Here is a 22,435-nt window from a genome sequence, read left to right as displayed (position 1 = left end):
AATACATACATTAGAAATGCTAAATAATAATACTCTGAACAGAGACTAACCACAGAGACAATTTCAGATTTTGTTTCTGAAGAATCTTCAACACCAATAGAAATGGGGACCAAGTGTGGCACATCATTACTTTTCGCTTTGTGTTAGCTCCTAGTCAATCCACAATCCTGACTGTATTATCTTCAATCACTATTTTGTTTTCCTTCACTCACCCCACTTGAATGTCATCCTTCAACATGGCTCCATGATCAGACTGTTCATCCACTTCATAGACCTTCTCCTCATCCGCACATACATTTTGGACAAAGTTGGGGCTGAAGCTCCTCCATTACTACATACTGGTTCCCCTTAAATGCCTGAATCGCAGCAGTCACTCCTGCCCCTAACCATTGACTAACTCTAAAGCTCTGCCTAACCTAAGGAACATGATTGCCTCCCGGAACCGTGTCCAGGTAACTCTTCTCCCCTGATGCCCTAGAATATTCACAACTCAAACTCCAGCTCAGCTATATTAATGTTAATGGTGGCATTGGATTGCGCCAGTGTAACCCCGACCTCCACTCTGTACTGTAGTATTCTGTGATTCTGTGATACAGGGGTCGTGTGCCATTTGTTTTTCAGTTTTGCTTTCACTGAGCACTGCTCTTTGCTTTTTTATTAACACATTCTGCTATCTTACCATTATGCCATCATTGGCATTTCTCTAGTCCTAATGACACCATTAACACAAAGGCAGTGACATTTTCAATAGACTTTGACATCTTTGTCGATATCCCTGACGTTCTATTCTGCACCACTTCCTCCACCCACCTCTCCAACTATATAATTCATTACATTTCTAACCTGTTTAGTTCTGTAGAAAAGTCATATGAAACAGTGACTTTGTTTTTCACTCCATAGATGCTGCCAGACCTGCTGTGTTTATCCACCATTTTCTGTTCCTTATTTCAGACACTATTATTACTTGTTCCTTAATATTCAAGCTTACAATTAAATCTTTCTATTCAGGTCCCAGGCCCCAGAGACCTAGTCAAGGTTCGAGGCAGGTGTCAAGACCACAAGTGACTTCATCTGCATCAAGTCGAGGTAGGCTCAAAGCACAAAATTAGCTTGATATTAATTATATGTTTTATAAAAGGGGGAGGAGTGATAAATTATTTACAATAGCTGGTATTTTCATTGCTTTCTCTGAAGTTTAATTTCCATGTGCAATTTAATATGCAAATTGCTGTGTCACTTTAAGATACATGTACTTCTATTTTAAGATGACTTTCCCCACAATTGGATCAATTTATCAGCCCCACATCTGTCTCAGTTGGTCACTTTGTGGTCAGTCTCCCCTTTCAACATTAAAAACAAGTGCATCCAGTTTTCTTCAACAGAGGTCAACAAGTTGTTTAATGTCTGCTTTCTGAAAAAGATGTAGATGAAAATATTTGGAAGGGAATTACAAAAGAAGGGCAAAAATAAGATTATTTGTAATGAGAACCTTTAATTTTCCAATTATAGGGTAAGTTAGATAGCCGTAGAAGGCAGTGATAGGCAACAGTTCCTAGAGTGTATTCAGGAGAATTTTTCCAGCCAGCATGTTCTCACGAGAGGTGGCACTGCTGTACCTGGTTGTTGTGGACTAAGTGGAACAAGTGGCAGTAAAGAGACAGCGATCAATCTGGCATAAGGTTTAAAGAGCAGAGAACAATCAGAGTCAGAATAATTAACAAGGAAAAGTCAATTTCAGTAGGGTATGGACTTATCTGGCCCAGATAAATTGAGGGATAGATTGAGGGAGGCAAAACTGTAATAAATGGTTTACCTATAAAGAAGAGATAACTTGGGCGCTGTCAAGGTTTATTTTCTCATGGAGGAGGAAAGTGGGGTAAACAAATCTTAAATGAAGAAAAAGATCGAGATTAAGATGAAGCAGAAAAGGTATGTGACAAATGTCTGGTTGATAATAAAATTGAGAACCAGACCAAATATAGGAGGTTCAAGCTATAAAAAATGAAAGAAGATAAGTAAAGAGAGTGTCAGTCATTAGATGGTGAGATGGTTGGATTCAAGAGAGAATCCAACCATCGCCCCTTGATAGTCAATGGCCAATCCTCTGTTGAATCCCCCCATCAACATCCTGGAGGTTACCATTGTATATAAACACAGTGGCTCCAAGAGCAGGTCAAAGGCTAGGAATCCTTCAGCGAAGAATCCTCCTCCTGACTTCCCAAAACATGTCCACTATCCACAGAGGACAAGTCAGGACTGTGATGGAATATACTCCCCACTTGCCTGGATGGGTGCATTCTAGCAACATTGAAGCAGCTTGACACCATTTAAGACAAAGTGGCTCATTTGATTGGCACCCCATCCACAAACATTTATTCCCACCACCACTGATGCATAGTGGCGACAGTGTGTACCATCTACTAGATGCACTGCAATAACTCAACAGGGATCCTTAGAAAGCACCTTCCAAACCTATGACCATTATCCAGGAGGACAAGGGTAGAAGACAGATGGGAACGTCACACACATAAGAACATAAGAAATAGGAGCAGGAGTAGGCCATCTGGCCCTTCGAGCCTGCCCCGCCATTCAATAAGATCATGGCTGATCTGTCGTGGCTCAGTTCCACATTCCCGCCCTCTCCCCATAACCCTTAATCCCCTCTTTTATCAAAAACCCATCAACCCGCGTCTTAAAAATATTTAGCGAGGCAGCCTCCACCACTTCAACGGGCAGAGAATTCCAGATATTCACCACCCTTTGAGTGAAGAAGTTCCTCCTCAACTCCGTTCTAAACCGCCCCCCCCCCTTTATCTTGAGGCTGTGCCCCCTAGTCCTACTGTCTTTTTTGAGCGGGAAGAGTCTCTCCACCTCTATCCTATCCATCCCATTCATCATCTTATACGTCTCAATGAGATCTCCCCTCATTCTTCTAAACTCTAACGAGTACAAGCCTAGTTTATCCATTCTGACCACACCATTCTGATTTAGATATACAATGCTATTCCTTCACTGTCACTCTGTCAACATTTTGGGATGCCCTCCCCAACAACACTGTGGACTGGACAGGTTCAAGAAGACAACTTACCACTACCTTCTCAAGTGTAATTCAGGATGGGCAATAAATGTTGGCCTAGCCAGTGATGCCCACATCCCACAAATTAATTTAAAAAAACAGATCTGAGTTTGCATCAGAGTTTCTCATAATCCATTTAAACACTGTTGTAAAGAGAAAAAGAAAAAGAATCACGTGCAAGTAAGGAGCATAAAAAGCTAAATGACTGACTGAGTTAACGAAAGAATGGTCAATCTGATCTTACGATGGATTTTGATCATCTGAGGGGGTGGGAGAGGAATTTCCTTATTCTTTAACAGCATCATTCAATACCTCTTTCAGGTGCAAAGAAGCGCACTTGCCCCACAAAAAGGCAATCAGGACAAGCCAACTCACGTAAGTTGTAAACTTAAAAAAGGACTAGTTATAGAACATAGAACATTACAGCGCAGGACAGGCCCTTCGGCCCTCGATGTTGCGCCGACCAGTGGAACCAATCGAATGACCCTCTAACCTAAACTATTCCAATGTTATCCATATGCCTATCCACTGACCATTTGAATGCCCTTAAAGTCGGCGAGTCCACAACTGCTGCAGGCAGGGCATTCCATGACCTTACTACCCTCTGCGTAAAGAACCTACCTCTGACATCCGATCTATAATTACCACCCCTTAATTTAAAGCTGTGTCCCCTTGTGTTAGCCATCACCATCCGAGGTAAAAGGCTCTCACTGTCCACCCTATCCAATCCTTTGACCATCTTGTATGCCTCAGTCAGGTCACCTCGTAACCTTCTTCTCTCCAATGAAAATAACCTCAAGTCCCTCAGTCTTTCCTCATAAGACCTTCCCACCATACCAGGCAACATCCTGGTAAACCTCCTCTGCACCCTTTCCAATGCTTCCACATCTTTCTTATAATGCGGTGACCAGAACTGTACGCAATACTCCAAGTGCAGCCGCACCAGAACCAGGACTGCACCAGGGTTCTTCCTTTGGTTTCCAATAAATGGTTTCTGGTGATGGGAAATTGAACTTGGCTGAGTTACTACACTGTTCCTCTTCTACATTTTCTTGTTTAAATTCTATTTTTCCAAAATGTACCATTGTTGGTTTGATGTCATGGCTGCAGCTAGTCATGTGACAGTAGTTCTAAATGCCACTGTTCTCAAGACTGGCCTTTAGTCCCTGATCTAATTTATCTTCTAGTACCATGTTTGAGCATGAAAGAAATACAATGCACCAAAGGAGTATAGCCGCTAATCTAATAATGACATGAAACTATTTAGACTAAAATGTACGAGAGCTGATCAGTAAGTTCGCAGATGAAACGAAACTTGATCAGGTGGTAAACTGTAAGGAGGCTAACCTTAAATTACAGGAGGATATAGATGGGCTGATCAGACGGGCTGATCAGTGGCAAATGGAATTCAATCCTGATAAGGGTGAGATGATGCACTTGGGTAGGACAAAGAAGACAATGGAATGCATGATGAACGGCAAAACTCTGGGAAGCATGAGGATCAGAGAGACCTGGGTGTGCATGTACATCGATCCTTTAAAGTGACAGGACACGTGGATAAAGTGGTTAAGAAAGACTTGTCTTTATTAGCCAAAACATGGAATTTAAGAGCAGGGAAGTTATGCTGGAGCTATATAAAATGTTAGTTAGGCCACAGCTAGAGTGTTGTGAGCAATTCTGGAATGCATATTAGACGAGAAGTGTGATAGCATTGGAAAGGGTGCAGAGGAGATTTACCAGGATGCCTGGGCTGGGGAGTTTTAGTTATGATGAGAGACTGGATAGATTGGGGTTGTTTTCCTTGGAGTGGAGGAGACTGAGAGGTACATATCTGAGATGTATAAAATTATGAGGGGCATAGATAGACTGACCAGGACGAAAGTTTTCCCCTTGGTGAAGGGATCAATGACTTGGGGGCATAGACTTAAGGTAGGGGACAGGAGGTTGAGAGGGTAAAGAATATCTTTTTCATCCAAAAGGTGGGGGGAATCTGGAACTCACTGCCTGGAAGTGTGGTGGAGACAAAGACCCTCATAGCATTTAAGTATTTAGGTGAGCATTTGTCGTGCCAATGAAAACAAGGCTATGGACCAAGTGCTCAAAAAATGAAATTAGAAAAGCTAGGTGGCTTGTCTTTGACCGACGCAGACATGATAGGCCAAAGGGCCTTTTCCTATGCCGTTTACTTCTATTACTCAAGGATTCTATCTTCACATTATATTTCATTGACCTGCATTGCCACAAAATGACCCATAATGATTGAATATGCAGAAAAGCAAAATACTATGGAAGCTGGAAAATTTAAATAAAAACAGAAAGTGCTAAAAAAACTCAGCTGGTCTGGCAGCATCAGCACATTTAGAAATCTGTCAGTCTCTATGTTAAACATAATCAGTGACTGAGCTTCCACACCACTCGGGGGCAGAGAATTCCAAAGATTCACAGACTACTGAGTAAATAAAAAAATCTCCTCATCTCATTCCTTAATGGCTTTCCCCTTATTTTGAAGAGAAGGGCCCAATTTTATCATTGCGTCGTGCCCACTTTTGGGCGTGAAAACTTGGTAAAGTCGGGCATGAGGCCATTAATGCGATCCGTGCCCGCATCTGCACAGATGCAGTGACAAAAATGGTTGACGAAGGAAGGGCCGTGGATGTCGTCTATATGGATTTCAGTAAGGTGTTTGACAAAGTCCCTCATGGCAGGTTGGTGAAAAAGGTTAAGGCTCATGGGATACAAGGAGAGGTGGCTAGATGGGTAGAGAACTGACTTGGACACAGGAGACAGAGGGTAGCAGTCAAAGGGTCTTTTTCCGGCTGGAGGTCTGTGACCAGTGGTCTTCCACAGGATTCTGTACTGGGACCTGCGCAAGGATATTTTGGCCTTGGAGGGAGTGCAGAGGAGGTTTACTAGGCTGATACCGGAGTTGAGGGGGTTGAGCTATGAGGAGAGGCTGAATAAACTAGGCTTGTACTCGTTAGAGTTTAGAAGAATGAGGGGAGATCTCATTGAGACGTATAAGATGATGAATGGGATGGATAGGATAGAGGTGGAAAGACTCTTCCCGCTCAAAAAAGACAGTAGGACTAGGGGGCACAGCCTCAAGATAAAGGGGGGGCGGTTCAGAACGGAGTTGAGGAGGAACTTCTTCACTCAAAGGGTGGTGAATCTCTGGAATTCTCTGCCCGTTGAAGTGGTGGAGGCTGCCTCGCTAAATATTTTTAAGAAGCGGGTTGATGGGTTTTTGATAAGAGAGGGGATTAAGGGTTATGGGGAGAGGGCGGGAAAGTGGAACTGAGCCACGACAGATCAGCCACGACAGATCAGCCATGATCTTATTGAATGGCGGGGCAGGCTCGAAGGGCCAGATGGCCTACTCCTGCTCCTATTTCTTATGTTCTTATGTTCTTATGACCTCTGCTATTTGTGATATATATAAATGATTTGGAAGAAGGTGTAACTGGTGTGATCAGCAAGTTTGCAGATGACACAAAGATGGCTGGACTTGCTGATAGCGATGAACATTGTCGGACAACACAGCAGGATATAGATAGGCTGGAAAATTGGGTGGAGAATTGGCAGATGGAATTTAATCCAGATAAATGCGAAGTGATGCATTTTGGAAGAACTAATGTAGGGGGGAGTTATACAATATTTGGCAGAACCATCAAGAGTATAGAATCTGGATGGGCGAACGCATTAGTAAAGGGGGAAAGAGGGACCTAGGTGTGCAAGTCCACAAATCCTTGAAGGTGGCAGCACAGGTGGAGAAGGTGATGAAGAAGGCATATGGCATGCTTGCCTTTATAGGACGGGTATAGAATATAAAAGCTGGAGTCTGATGTTGCAGCTATATAGAACGTTGGTTAGGCCACATTTGGAGTACTGCAACCAGTTCTGGTCGTCGCATTACCAGAAGGACATGGAGACTTTGGAGAGAGTGCGGAGGAGGTTTACCAGGATGTTGCCTGGTATGGAGGGTCTTAGCTATGAGGAGAGATTGGGTAAACTGGGGTAGTTCTCCCTGGAAAGATGGAGATTGAGGAGAGACCTAATAGAGGTATACAAAATTATGAAGGGTATAGATAGAGTGAACAGTGGGAAGCTGTTTCCCAGGTCGGAGGTGACGATCACGAGGGGTCACGGGCTCAAGGTGAGAGGGGCAAAGTATAACTCAGATATCAGAGGGACGTTTTTTACACAGAGGGTGGTGGAGGCCTGGAATGCACTACCAAGTAGGGTAGTGGAGGCAGACACACTGGCATCGTTTAAGACTTACCTGAATAGTCACATGAGTAGACAGGGAACGGAGGGATACAAATGAATGGTCTAGTTGGACCAATGAGTGGCACAGGCTTGGGGGGCCGAAGGGCCTGTTTCCTGTGCTGTACTGTTCTTTGTTCTTTATGCCTATTTTACCAAGGACCAAATATGGCCGTGATCTGAACTGCACCCGAAATAGGCGCAACAGTGATATAAATGCATTTACATGCATTTAAATTGAATTAACGGGCTACCCGCCCAGCTTAATCAGCATTTCCCCCTTTACCAATGCGTTCGCCCATCCAGATTTGGCATGAAACAGACCTGCTTGGCAAACGTCTGTTTCGGGCACTCCAGCTTCTGAAGAGGTAAGTTCAGAGTTTCCAGTGGCTCTCTGACTCAGATTGGTGGTGGCGCGGAGGGAGGTGGGCCAGATCATTCTCTGGTTAGGGGAGGTGGGGGGAGAGGAGGGAGGAGGGAAGCCTGGCAATTCTCAAGTCGGGGGGGAGGGAGGGAAGTGAGGCCAGATCATTCTCATGTTGGGAGCCAGGGGAGGGAGGCCAGATGGTTCTCTGGTTGGGGGAGGGAGGCCAGATGGATCTCTGGAGGGGAGGTGGTTGGGGTGCAGAGGGGCAGGGGGGACAGCTGCAACTCTGTGGGGGATTGGTGGGGGGAAAGGGGGGCAGGGACTCGCAATGGGTCTAGGTAGCTGGTGGGGGGGGGGGGCGTGGTTGGATAAGGGGGACAGTTATATTGTGGAGGTGGGGTGATGTCTGTGGGGACTATCGCTCCCACCTTTTGCTCCCCGGCCACTTTATCTGCTGTATGTGGCCCGGGAGTGATGTGACGGGCACATTTTTTCAAATTTCTTTTCACTGCACATGTGCAGTTGAAAATTCCAATCAGACCAGCAGCTATTCAGGCGCGATAAGCCCTGTCCACAGTGCAATACAGACTCACAATTTTTTTTTCCAGGCTAAATCTGTATGGGGGTGCCTGAGAACAGATTTCCAAGTTGGATCTGAATCACGCCCAGATTCAGCACTTAGAATGAAAATGGTAAAATCGGGCCCTTAGGGTCATACAGACTCAAAATGTTTCTCTCTTCACAGATGCTGCCAGAGGTTCAGACCTTTTCTAGTGTTTTCTGTTGAAAATGTGTTCATTCATTTCAAATTAGAAATTTGTTCACTTAAGGAAAAGGCTAACACGGTGCCTGTGGTGTCAATTACAGCACAGAACAGGCCCTTCAGCCCTCCAAGCCTGCACTGAACATGCTGTCCAATTGAACTAAAACCCCCTACCCTTCCAGGGACCATATCCCTCTATTCCCATTCTATTCATGTATTTGTCAAGGCGCCCCTTAAAAGTCACTACCTCCCCCGGGCAATGAGTTCCAGGCACCCACCACCCTCTGTGTAAAAAACTTGTACATCTCCTTTCAATTTTGCTCCTCTCATCTTAAACCTGTGCCCCTAGTAATTGACTCTTCCATCCTGGGAAAAAGCTTCTGACCATCCACTCTGTCCATGTCCCTCATAATCTTATAGACTTCTATCTGGTCGCCCCTCAACCTCCGTTGTTCCAGTGAAAACAAACCAAGTTTCTCTGACCTCTCTTTGAAGCTAATGCCCTCCATACCAGGCAACATCCTGGTAAATCTTTTCTGTACCCTCACCAAAGCCTCCACATCCTTCTGGTAGTATGGTGACCAGAATTGAACACTATATTCCAAGTGCAGCCTAATTAAGGTTCTATAAAGCTGCAACATGACTTGGCAATTTTGAAATTTAGTGCCCTGGCCGATGAAGGCAAGCATGCCATGTGCCTTCTTGACTACCTTGTCCACCTGTATTGCCACTTCCAGTGACCTGTGTACCTGTACACCCAGATCCCTTTGTCAATCAATACTCTTAAGGGTTCTGCCATTAACTGTATATTTCCTATCTATATTAGACCTTCCAAAATGCATTACTTCACATTTGCCCAGATTAAACTCCATCTGCCATCTCTCTACCCAAGTCTCCAACCGATCTAAACCCTGCTGCCTCCTCTGATGGTCCTCATCACTATCTGCAAATCCACCAACCTTTGTGTCGTCTGCAAACTTATTAATCAAACCAGTTACATTTTCCTCCAAATCATTTATATATATATATCAGCAAAGATCCCAGCACTGATCCCTGAGGACTGCCACTTGTCACAGCCCTCTATTCAGAAACGCACCCTTCCACTGCAACCCTCTGTTTTCTTTGACTGAACCAGTTTTCTACCCACCTTGTCAGCTCACCTCTGATCCCATGCGGCTTCACCTTCTGCACCAGTGTGCCATGAATGACCTTGTCAAAGGCCTTACTGAAGTCCATGTAGACAACATCCATTGCCCTACCCTCATCAATCATTTTCATCATTTCCTCGAAGAACTCGATCAAGTTCATGAGACAAAACCATGTTGCTTCTCACTGATAGGTCCACTTATTTCCAAGTGGGAATAAATCCTATCTCAAAGAATCCGCTCCAATAATTTCCCTACCACTGATGTAAGGCTCACCAGCCTGTAATTATCTGGATTATTCTTGCTACCCTTCTTAAATAAAGGAACAACATTGGCTATTCTAAAAATCCTCTGGGACCTCTCCCGTAAGAAGTCTCACTTTCTATACACCTGACGAAGGAACAGCGTTTCCAAAAGCTTGTGGGTTTAATATCAAATAAACTGGTTGGACTTTAACCTGGTGTTGTGAGACTTATTACTGTATTTACCCCAGTCCAACGCTGGCATCTCCACATCATGACCTCTCCTATAGCCAGTGAGGATACAAAGATTTCTCTCAAGGCCCCAGCAATTTCCTCCCTTGCTTCTCTCAGTATTTTGGGGTATATCCCATCAGGCCCTGGGGACTTGTCTATCTTAATGTTTCTCAAGAACTCCAATACCACCTCCTTTTTGACCTCAACAAGACTCAAACTATCTACACACTTTCCCAGGTTCATCATCCACTAAGTGCTTCTCTTTAGTGAATACTGATGCAAAGTACTGATGCGTAAGGATATATTGGCTTTGGAGGGAGTACAGAGAATGTTCAGCAGGCTGATACCGGAGATGAGGGGGTTCGCCTATGAGGAGAGAATAAATAGACTGGCCTTGTACTCGTTGGAGTTTAGGAGGCTGAGGGGGAATCTTACAGAGGCTTACAAGATAATGAAGGGGCTAGATAGGGTAGAGGTAGAGAGATTCTTTCTGCTTAGAAAGGAAAACAGAACTAGAGGGCACAGCCTCAAAATAAGGGGGGGGGCAGTTTAGAACGGAGTTGAGGAGGAACTTCTTCACTCAAAGGGTGGTGAATCTCTGGAATTCTCTGCCCATTGAAGTGGTGGAGACTACCTCGTTGAATATATTTAAGTCACGGGTAGATAGATTTCTGGTAGACAAGGGAATTAAAGGTTATGGGGAGAAGGTGGGAAAGTGGAACTGGTCCACCTCAGATCAGCCATGATCTTATTGAATGGCGGGGCAGGCTCGAAGGGCTAGATGGCCTACTCCTGCTCCTATTTCTTATGTTCTTACTCATTTAATACCTCGCCCATTTCCTTTGGCTCCATGCATAGATTCCCTCCCTTGTCCTTGAGTGGGCCAATACTCTCCCTGGCTACCCTCTTGCTCTTTATATATGTATAAAAAGCCTTGGGATTTTCCTTAATCCTGCTGGCCAATGATTTTCCGTGACTCCTTTAAGCCCTCCTTACTCCTTGCTTAAGTTTCTTTCTACTTTCCTTGTATTCCATACTTGCCTCGTGTGTTCCCAGCCTCCAAGCTTTGACAAATGCTTCCTTTTTCTCTTTGACTTGGCTCACAATATCTCTCATTATCCAAGGTTGCCAAAGCTTGCCATACTTATCCTTCATCCTTAGAGGAATGTGCCAATTCTGAATCCCTATCACTTGAAAGCCTCCCACATGCCAGATGTTGATTTGCCCTCAAACATCTGCCACCAATCTACATTTTTCAGTCCCTGCTTAATATTGTTGTAATTAGCCTTCCCCCACTTCAACAGCTTCACTTGAGGATTACACTTATCTTTATCCATCAGTACCTTAAAGCTTCCTAAATTGTGGTCATTGTTCCCAAACTGCTGCCTGACTGAAACATCAACCACCTGGCCGGGATCATTCCCCAATACCAGGTCCAGTATGGTCTCTTCCCTAATTGGACTATCTGCATACTGTTTCAAGAAGCCCTCCTGGGTGCACCTTACAAACTCTGCCCCCATCCACACCCTTAGCACTGAGTCCCAGTCAATATAGGGCAAGTTAAAATCTCCCACCACAACAACCCTGTTACTTTTACATCTTGCCAAAATTCGCCTACATATCTGTTCCTCCATCTCCCGCTGGCAATTGGGCGGCCTATAGTAAACCCCCAACATTGTGCCTACACCGTTCCTATTCCTGAGCTCTACCCATATTGCCTTGTTGTACGAACCCCCGAGGTGTCCTCCCGCAGTACAGCTGTGATATTCTCCTTAACCAGTCGTGCAACTCCCCCAACCCTTTTGCATCCCCTTCTATCCTGCCTGAAACATCTGTATCCTGGAATGTTAAGCTGCCAATCCCGTCCTTCCTTTAATCAAGTCTCTGTAATGGCAACAACATCATAGTTCCTCGTACTAATCCAAGCTCTAAGTTCATGTATCTTACCTGTTACACTTCTCGCACTGAAACAAATGCACTTCAGTCTACCAGATCCTCTTTGATTAGCAACCCCATCCTGCCTGCTGTTTCCCTGAGTCTTACTCTCTGGTTCTCCTTCAGCTAATTCACCTTTGCTTTGGTTCCCAATCCCCTGCCAAATTAATTTAAATCCTCCTGTGTGACACTAGCAAACCTCCTGGCCAGAATATTTATGCTCTTACAACCCGTCCTTGTTGAATAGGTTCCATCTGCCCCGGAAGAGACCCCAATAGTCCAGATACCTGAAACACTCCCTTCTACACCAGCTGTTTATCCACATGTTGAGCTGCACTATCTTCGTATTCCTAGCCTCACTAGCACACGGAACAGAGGGAGTAATCCTGAGATTACAACGCTGCTTTTTAACTTTCTGCCTAACTCCCTAAACTGTTGCTGCAGGACCTCATCACTCCTCCTGCCTATGCCGTTAGTACCAATATGTACCACAACCTCTGGTTGTTCACCCTCTCCCTTCAGAGTGCTTTCTGTCTGTTCATGACATACTGGACCCTGGCACCAACAACATACCATCTTGGAGTCTGCTTCATGTCCACAGAAGTGCCTATCTGCACCCCTAACTTTACAGTCCTTATTAACTATTGCTCTAGTCCTCTTTGTCCCTCCCTGCTTATCAACAGAGCCAGCCATGGTGTCACTGCTTTGGCTGCTGCTGTTGTTATCCCCGATAGGCCATCTCCCCAAACAGTATCTAAAATGGTATACTTGTTAGAGAGGGGGATTACCACAGTGTAATCCTGTACTGATTGGTTGACCCTTCTAGCGATCACCCATCTATCTGCCTGCACCTTGGGTGTGATCACATCTCTAAAGCACCTAACTCTGATGCTTTCCGCTACCTTAATGCACCTAAGTGCATCCAACTGCTGCTCCAATCTATCCATGTGGTCTGTAAGGAGCTGCAATTGGGTGCACTTAGGTGCATTAAGGTAGCGGAAGACATCAGAGTTAGGTGCTTTAGAGACATGATCACACTCAAGGTGCAGGCAGATAGATGGGCGATCGCTAGAAGGGTCAGCCAATCAGTATAGGTTTACACTGTGGTAGATGTATTCATCCGAGTCGTTGGATGTGTCACGGATCTCCCACATCTTACACAAGCAGCACTTAACCCCACTAACCGACGTTTTGAGAACCAATTAGATTATTTGAGAAAATTTATTAAATTCTTACCTTCACTTTTACCTTCTTACAGTGGCTTTTTTTTGATCAGAGGAGGAGGGAGGGAGGGAAACATTAATGTAGTGTTTCAGGCTAACCACTCCTTGACATCAGATCTTCCGCTTCCCACTTCTTGGAGATGTTGTTGGTCTGACTTCTCCCAGAATGCACCAGTGAAGTCCCTCATCCACTTCTATCAGACATCCTTTAAAGGGCATTTATCTTAGCCCTTTAAAAGGCAGTTCCCTGAAAGGGTCATGTAATCTGCTGGTCCAATCTGGTGCCAAGCTGGAGACTCATTTAGACTTGCCTGGGCTTAATCCAAGATATGGAGATGCCAGTGTTGGACTGGGATAAACACAGTAAGAACTCTCACAATACCAACAGGTTCATTTGGTAGTAAACGCCATTAGCTTTTGGAACGCTGTTCCTTCGTCAGGTGAGTGGGGAGTTCTGATCACAAACATGGCATATAAAGCCACACACAGTTTACAGAATACTGATTAGAATGCGAGTCTTTACAGCTAATCAGCTAATCAAGTCTTAAAGGTGCAGACAATGTGAGTGGAGATAGCATTAAGCATAGGTTAAAGAGATGTGTATTGTCTCCAGACAGGACAGTAAGTGAGGCACAGGCTCGAACAAGACTTCTTCACTGCACAGGACCTTCAACCGATGCTATACGCTAGATACATCAATGATATTTTCTTCCTTTGGACTCATGATGAACAATCACTGAAACAACTATATGCTGACATCAACAAGTTCCATCCCAACATCAGACTCACCATGGACTATTCTCTGGAATCGAATGCATTCTTGGACACACGCATCTCCATTAAGGATGGTCACCTCAGCACTTCACTGTACCGCAAGCCCACGGATAATCTCACAATGCTCCACTTCTCGAGCTTCCACCCTAAACATGTTAAAGAAGCCATCCCCTATGGAAAAGCCCTCCGTATACACAGAATCTGCTCAGATAAGGAGGATCGCAACAGACACCTCCAGACACTAAAAGATGCCCTCTTAATAACAGGATATGGCACTCGACTCAACGATCAACAGTTCCGACGCGCCACAGCGAAAAACCACACCGACCTCCTCAGAAGACAAAGATGGGACATGGTAGACAGACTACCCTTCTTCGTCCAGTACTTCCCCGGAGCAGAGAAGCTACGATATCTTCTCCAGAGTCTTCAACATGTCATTGATGAAAACGAACATCTCGCTAAGGCCATCCCCATAGCCCCACTTCTTGCCTTCAAACAACCGCACAACCTCAAACAGACCATTGTCCGCAGCAAACTACCCAGCCTTCAGATCAATGACCACAACCCCACACAACCCTGCCACAGTAACCTCTGCAAGACATGCCAGATCATCAACACAGATGCCATCATCTCACATAAGAACAACATCCACCAGGTACACGGCACATACTCTTGCAACTCGACCAACATTGTCTACCTAATACTCTGCAGGAAAGGATGTCCCGAGGCACCATACTTTGGGGAGACCGTGCAGACGCTACAACTACAGATGGATGAACACCGCTCGACCATCACCAGGCAAGACTGTTCCCTTCCTGTTGGGGAACACTTCAACGGTCACAGGCATTCGGTCTCTGATCTTCTGGTCTCCAAGGCGGCCTTCACGTCATACAACAATGCAGAGTCGCTGAGCAGAAACTGCCACCAAGTTCGGCACACATGAGGACGGCCTCAACCGGAATCTTGGGTTCATGTCACACTATCTGTAACCCCCATGACTTGCCTGAACTTGCAACATCTCACTTACTATCCAGAGACAATACACATCTCTTTAACCTATGCCTAATGCTATCTCTACTCACATTGTCTGCATCTTTAAGACTTGATTAGCTGATTAGCTGTAAAGACTCGCATGTTAATCAGTATTCTGTAAACTGTGTGTGGCTTTATATGCCATCTTTGTGATCAGAACTCCCCACTCACCTGACGAAGGAACAGCATTCCAAAAGCTAGTGGCATTTACTAACAAATAAACTTGGTCCAAGAGTCAGAGTTTTGGGTCTGTGGAGTCAAAGACTTTTTCTTGCTCTGAAATGCGTATATGTTAAATATTAGATGTTATGACCTGTAGAACTAACAAGACAAAAGACGATAAAGTGTCACACTGTGAGTTTCAAACCAACTCAATGCAGCTTTATTGAAGATTGGCTGCCAGGTTGAAATTCAACACGGAAAAAGATAAAAATCCACAAATGCCTCTGGTGACGTTACAGAATGTCATGTGACTAATCAGACAGAGGTCAAGCTATCCCACTCCCTATTATTCTGGTGTGTTCCATGTGCCTACTCAATAACTGCTTGAAAGTTCCTAAAGTGTCCGACTCCTCTATCACAGCAGGCAGCACATTCCACACCCCCACCACTCTCTGAGTGAAGAACCTACCTCAGACATCCATCCTATATCTCCCACCATGAACCTTACAGTTATGCCCCCTTGTAACAGCTACATCCACCCGAGGAAATAGTCTCTGAACATCCTCCCTATCTATCCCCCTCATCATCTAATAAACCTCTATTAAGTCACCTCTCATCCTCCTCTGCTCTAAACAGAAAAGCCCCAGCTCCCTCATAAGACTTACCCTCCAAACCAGACAGCATCCTGGTAAATCTCCTCCGCACTCTCTCCAATGCTTGCACATCCTTCTTAGAGTAAGGTGAAAAGAACAGAACACAATATTCCAAATGTGGCCTCACCAAGGTCCGGTATAGTTGTAGCATAACTCCACGACCCTTAAACTCAAACCCCCTGTTAATAAACACTAACACACGTCTTCAGGGCTCTATCCACTCAAGTGGCAACCTTCAGAATCTGTGGATATGAACCCCAAGATCTCTCTGTTCCTCCACATTCCTCAGAACATAAGAACATAAGAAATAGGAGCAGGAGTAGGCCATCTAGCCCTTCGAGCCTGCCCCGCCATTCAATAAGATCATGGCTGATCTGTTGTGGCTCAGTTCCACATTCCCGCCCTCTCCCCATAACCCTTAATCCCCTCTCTTATCAAAAACCCATCAACCCGCGTCTTAAAAATATTTAGCGAGGCAGCCTTCACCACTTCAACGGGCAGAGAATTCCAGAGATTCACCACCCTTTGAGTGAAGAAGTTCCTCCTCAACTCCGTTCTAAACCACCCCCCCTTTATCTTGAGGCTGTGCCCCCTAGTCCTACTGTCCTTTCTGAGCGGGAAGAATCTCTCCACCTCTATCCTATCCATCCCATTCATCATCTTATATGTCTCAATGAGATCTCCCCTCATTCTTCTAAACTCTAACGAGTACAAGCCTAGTTTATTCAGCCTCTCCTCATAGCTCAGCCCCCTCAACTCTGGTATCAGCCTAGTAAACCTCCTCTGCACTCCCTCCAAAGCCAAAATATCCTTGCGTAAGTGCGGCAACCAAAACTGCACACAGTACTCCAGCTGCGGCCTCACCAATGCCCTATACAGCTGCAGCAAGACCTCCCTACTTTTATATTCAATCCCCCTCGCTATGAAGGCCAGCATCCCATTCGCCTTCCTGACCACCTGCTACACCTGCAGGCTGGGTTTTTGCGACTCAGGCACAAGGACCCCGAGGTCCCTCTGCACCGTCGCCTGCTGCAGTTTTTCGCCACGTAAGTAATAGTCCTTCCTACCATTATTCCTACCAACCCTGAACCCTGCTGTTGATCCTGTAATCCGCATTCAAGTTTGTCCTACCAAAATGAATCGCCTCACACTTATCAGTGTTAAACTCCATCTGCCACTTTTCGGCCCAGCTCTGCGTCCTATCAATGTTTCTTTGCAGCCTACAAGAGCCCTCCACCTCATTCACTACTCCACCAATCTTGGTGTCATCAGCAAATTTACTGACCCACTCTTCAGCCCCCTCTTCCACATCATTGATAAAAATCACAAATAGCACATGACCCAGCACTGATCCCTGTGGTATCCCGCTGGTAACTGGCCTCCAGTCTTAACATTTTCCCTCCACCTCCACCCTCTGTTTTCTATAAGACATGATGTGGATGTGCCGGCGTTGGACTGGGGTAAACACAGTAAAAAGTCTGACAACACCAGGTTTTAGTCCAACCGATTTATTTGATAGTAAACGCACAAGCTTTCAAAAGCTTGTGCGTTTACTATCAAATAAATCAGTTGGACTAAAACCTGGTGTTGTCAGACTTTTTACTTCTATAAGACAGCCAGTTACTTACCAGAAGCATAACATATGCCACCCTCCAATCTTCAGGCATCTCACCTGTGACTATCGATATTCAAATATCTCTGCTAGGGGACCCACAATTTCCTCTCTAGCCTCCCACAACATCCTGGGATACACTTCATCATGTCCTGGGGATTTATCTATTTCAATGCGTTTTAAGACTTTCAGCACCTCCTTCTCTATAATATGCACACTGCGTAAGACATCACTATTTATTCCTCCAACGTTTGCTGATTCGTCATGTCTAAAACAGTGAAATATGATAGTAAATGTCAAGCAATATATTTGGATGACGTGGATATCATGGTTCAAGAATTGCCATGTTCGCAAGTTTCACATGGTGGATGCAAATCTTGCAACACTGATAAATGTATAAGGTTAAGGTAAAGTTTATAAATGGTATCGCTGTTTGGTGAGGGAATGGTGGGCACACGGTGAATTCAGCATTGGATTTAGCTATTGGTGCAATTGGTAAGATATGTTTTTTGGAGTTCAAGCCACTCACCTTGTCAATTTTTTAGATTGTTGACCTTATTCTTGTGCTGCATCCACATTCTTGCAGAAAGGCCCCTGGGACTGGTCTTCCTGTTGAACAGGTCGGTGGAGGGAGATACAAGGCATATTTCCTTTATTCCAAACATCAATGCATGCTGTCTTTAGTTCTCACAATTACTCAAAATATTACAGCATATTATGGAGCTCTGACAAAGGGTCAACCAGACTCAAAACATTGGCTCTCCCCACGGATGCTGTCAGACCTGCTGAGATTTTCCAGCATTTACTGTTTTTGCTGTGTGGTATATTGTAGCATTTGTTCAGTTTGAGAAGACTCTAACCACCTGTTGTTGTTCTAGAGCACATCTCCTTTAAGATGTGAAACTGCCTTCAAGTAGAGCTTGACACTTTCTTGGCATTCTAACTTTGAAAAACTATAAATATTTTCAATACTTCCCCAATATCACTGTAGTAAATTGTGAAACAGACTTGTGAGTAAGCATGGATGTAAATGACTCAATTAAACTGAAGACAGTTGATTGTAAGGTTCAGAACATGAAAAAAGGAGTTAGGCGTGAAAGCAAGTAGTTTAAAATTGAGATGAGCAGACAAGTACATGACTCTCATCATGGGCTTTTTACCTTTGCGGTTCCTCAACTCTCCCCACACAGATTCTACATCTTCTGACACAACATCATTTCCTGCTATCGATTTAATTTAATTGCTTACTAATAAGGCGACCCCGCCCCTTCTGCCCACCAGCCTGTCTTTCCAATGGGATGCGAATTCTTGGCTATTTAGCTCTGAGCCTGATTCTATTGCAGCAATGTCTCTGTGATGCCCACAACATCGTATCTTCCAATTTCTATCTGTGCTACAAGCTCATTTACTTTATTTTGTGTACTGAGTGCATTCAAATACAACACCCTATGCCCTGCATTGAATGTCCTCCTTCTCATTGTCACCCCCTTATCTGCTGTGCCTGAAGTTAGATTCCTAACCCTTTCCTAACTAAGTGTACATGCTGTTACTGGATGATGAAATGAAAAGATCTTCTCCAAAAAAATGTTAACTTAAAATGTCAGTCAGTCAGTTGTATAAATAACTCTATGTATTTTGTGTTTCATTTGATCTAAATATTTTAAATCTCTGTTTACAGTTGCAAAACAAGCAGAAAAAGAAGCTCGTGTCAAAAAACGTAAGTGTGATCCACATTATTGTTCTGAGAATCATAATCACGGAGGCCATTTGGTCCATTGTGACTGTGTCAGCTCTCTGAAAAAAACAGTCAAATAATTACACTTCCTTGCTTTTCCCATAACCCAATATTATTTTTCTCTCCAAATATTTATCCAGTTCATTTTTGCAGGTTATCGGAGGGTGGGCAGGGTTTGAGGAGTCCCACGCAGGGGGGAATTGGGGTGGGGGTGCTCCAGAGGGTCGGAGGTGTGAAGGGAGTCCCATTGGAAGGGTTGGCATAGGTTTTTACAATAACCAGAAATTAGAATGGTTTTTAATTCTTTTAACTTTTACTGCATAACTATTGATGTAATCCCTCCAACGTCTGTGATTTAAATTCCTTTTTCAGACAGTTCCCAAAACAGAGCAATTCGCCAGAGAAAGTTAGCACTTCTGAGCAATTGTCATGCAAACACTTAGCTGTGAAGTTCCAAGACAGATTCCCCCATGCATCTTTGGGATACCCCTTCCCTGCCTCCCAGTGCATTGATTCTGTCTTGTTGGCAATGGTCAGTACCTGGTTTCTTTGACACAAATGTTATTTGCCGCTTGTCTGCACAAGCCTGAATGTTACTAGACTGATATTTGATTACTTCTATTCTCTGTCAACAGAGAATTTAAAAGAAGAAGAAGAACTTCTCAAAAAACGTAAGTTCCAGAGTGAGAATAATGTCAAAGTCTGTGGGGGTGATTCTCCCAAAAATAATTCTAAATGTCAAATTTACATAAAAACTGGACTAATCATGCTGTTTCTTTCAGTGGGATTTTCAAAATGAATCTCCCACACTCTGTGCATTGCAGAGTGCCTGAATGTGATTCACTCCAGAAACTAGTGAGTAGGGCCTATTTCCGATGGAGAGGCCGGCAGCATAGCGCTGAGTGGGCCACTCTACATGCACCGATCTGTCAGCGCCAAGATCGGCGGAAGCACAGTAGCCCACAGTGCCAGTTTCCCGATTACTGGCTAGCCCCGTGACCCTTGCATCGCCAGCTCTCTTCCCCCCACAACCTCCCCTAAGGCCCAATCAGTGGCCACCCGAACATGTTTGGACCAGCCTCGACCCCCCATCCCAAAGAACAAAGAACCGTACAGCACAGGAACAGGCCCTTTGACCCTCCAAGCCTGCCTGGATCATGTTGTCCTATCTAGACCAATCATTTATATCCCTCTATTCCCCATCTGTTCATGTGTCTAACCAGGTAAGTCTTAAATGTCACTAACGTGTCTGCCTCAACCACCTCACTTGGCAGTGCATTCCAGACCCCCACCACTCTCTGTGTAAAAACTTCCCCCACACATCACCACTGAACATTTCCCCCCTTACCTTAAACTTATGCCCCTTGTAATTGTCATTTCTGTCCTGGGAAAAAGCTTCCAACTGTTCACCCTATCCATACCCTTCATAATTTTATAAACTTCTGTCAGGTCACCCCTTAGCCACCGTCTTTCCAGGGAGAACAATCCCAGTTTATTCAATCTCTCCTCATGCCTAATACCCTCCATACGAGGAAATATCCTGGTAAACCTTTTCTGCACTCTCTCCAAAGCCTCCACGTCCTTCTGGTAGTGTGATGACCTAATTGGACATAATATTCCAAATGTGGCCTAACCCACGTTTTATATAACCAACTTTTGCCAACTTTTATACTCAATGTCTCATGAAGGGAGGCATGCCATATGCTTTCTTCACCACCTTTTCCATCTGTGCTGTCACTTTTAAGGATCTGTGGATCTGCACGCCCAGATCTCTCTGTGTGTCTATGCCCCTGATTGTTCCGCCATTTATTTTATAGCTTCCACTTGAATTGGTCCTACCAAAATAAATCACCTCACGTTTGTCAGAATTAAATTTCATCTGCCATTTCTCCACCCAATTTTCCAGCTTATCAATGTCCTTCTGCCCCCAGCTCACCTTGATTTCCCTCCCCCCCCCTGCACCGCTGCAGCCCCGATCTCCCAATACCCCTCCTTGATCCCCACCACCTCCATCACCAGCCCCCTAGTCCTGACACCTCCCCCTCCGGCAGCCCTCCCCCACCCCCAACAAGTTTACCCCCTTGCCCCCATCCTGATGGCCAGCCTCAATCACTAGCTTCCATCCCTCTGTCATTCAGCCCAAATGCGGAGTGGCAGCAGGACCCCCAAAGGCCCTGACCTCATCAGGCCCCATCCCCATTAGACCCAATCCCCTGCCACTACTCAATGCCCAGTGGGCATTGCCAAGGTGCCCCCTGGACATTGGCACTTTGGCCCTTGGGTAGTGCCAGGGGCCCAGGCTGGCACTGCCTGAGTGGCAATGCCCAGGGGACATCCCCCCAGTGCTTGACCCTCTGGGGGGCCTTCACTCCAATAGGGTCAAGCTGCAAGCTGCCCGCAAGTGGGGACCTATATTAGACCCCGCTGGAATGAACCCCTCCTCGCAGAGGGGGAAGAGGCTTCAGTCCCGGGACCGCTAGTGCTACTTAACTAGTATTTAAATGAGAATCTGCATACATTTTGCAGCTCCGCGCCAATTTCTGGCATGGAGATGACAGCACCAGAAATCCAGCTGCTGGAGACTGGAGGCCGTGGCACCCAGTGAGGAGCCCACAAAATGGCCTCCACTCGAGTCTCCCAGCCCACTGCACTGCAAAAGCAGTGCCATGAGATGGGAAAATTGCCCCCATCAGCTGATTTATAGACAGCAGAGTTTAAAGATGGTTGGTGCTATACCATGTACCAAGATCCAAAAGGTGAAGTTCTAAATGCTTTTTAATGGCAATGACAGCCTTTCACGTTGTATTCCTAATTTAGAATTCCTCCACAGGACAAACTCATTATTAGGACATTTTTGTTTGATTATTTTGTATAACGCTAATGCCCCAACTACGTTAGGGGTTATGGGCTTTGAAAAACATGGTTTGCACACCTGGATTCAAAGTAACAACAACCAGATTTATCAAAGAGATGTTCTCTGTACTGCAAAGAATACAAAACTGAAAGTAAAACAGCAGCCTCTGCAAACATTCTAATGATATTACCATCAAATTGTGTTTGCATCTTTTAAAGCAACCTTGCACCCCTTTTAAAAATATATCATCCCTCTCCTTTATTCCTGTGGTCATGACAACAGATTACTATGATGTTATACATAGATCAATAATCTCTAGACACAGTACTATGTATCATTAATCATTATACAAAGTCAATAAGAAA

Source organism: Carcharhinus amblyrhynchos, chromosome 2 (assembly GCF_965287045.1).
Source record: "Carcharhinus amblyrhynchos chromosome 2, sCarAmb.v2.hapA, whole genome shotgun sequence".
Classification (NCBI taxonomy): domain Eukaryota; kingdom Metazoa; phylum Chordata; class Chondrichthyes; order Carcharhiniformes; family Carcharhinidae; genus Carcharhinus; species Carcharhinus amblyrhynchos.
This window is presented reverse-complemented; position numbering follows the sequence as displayed.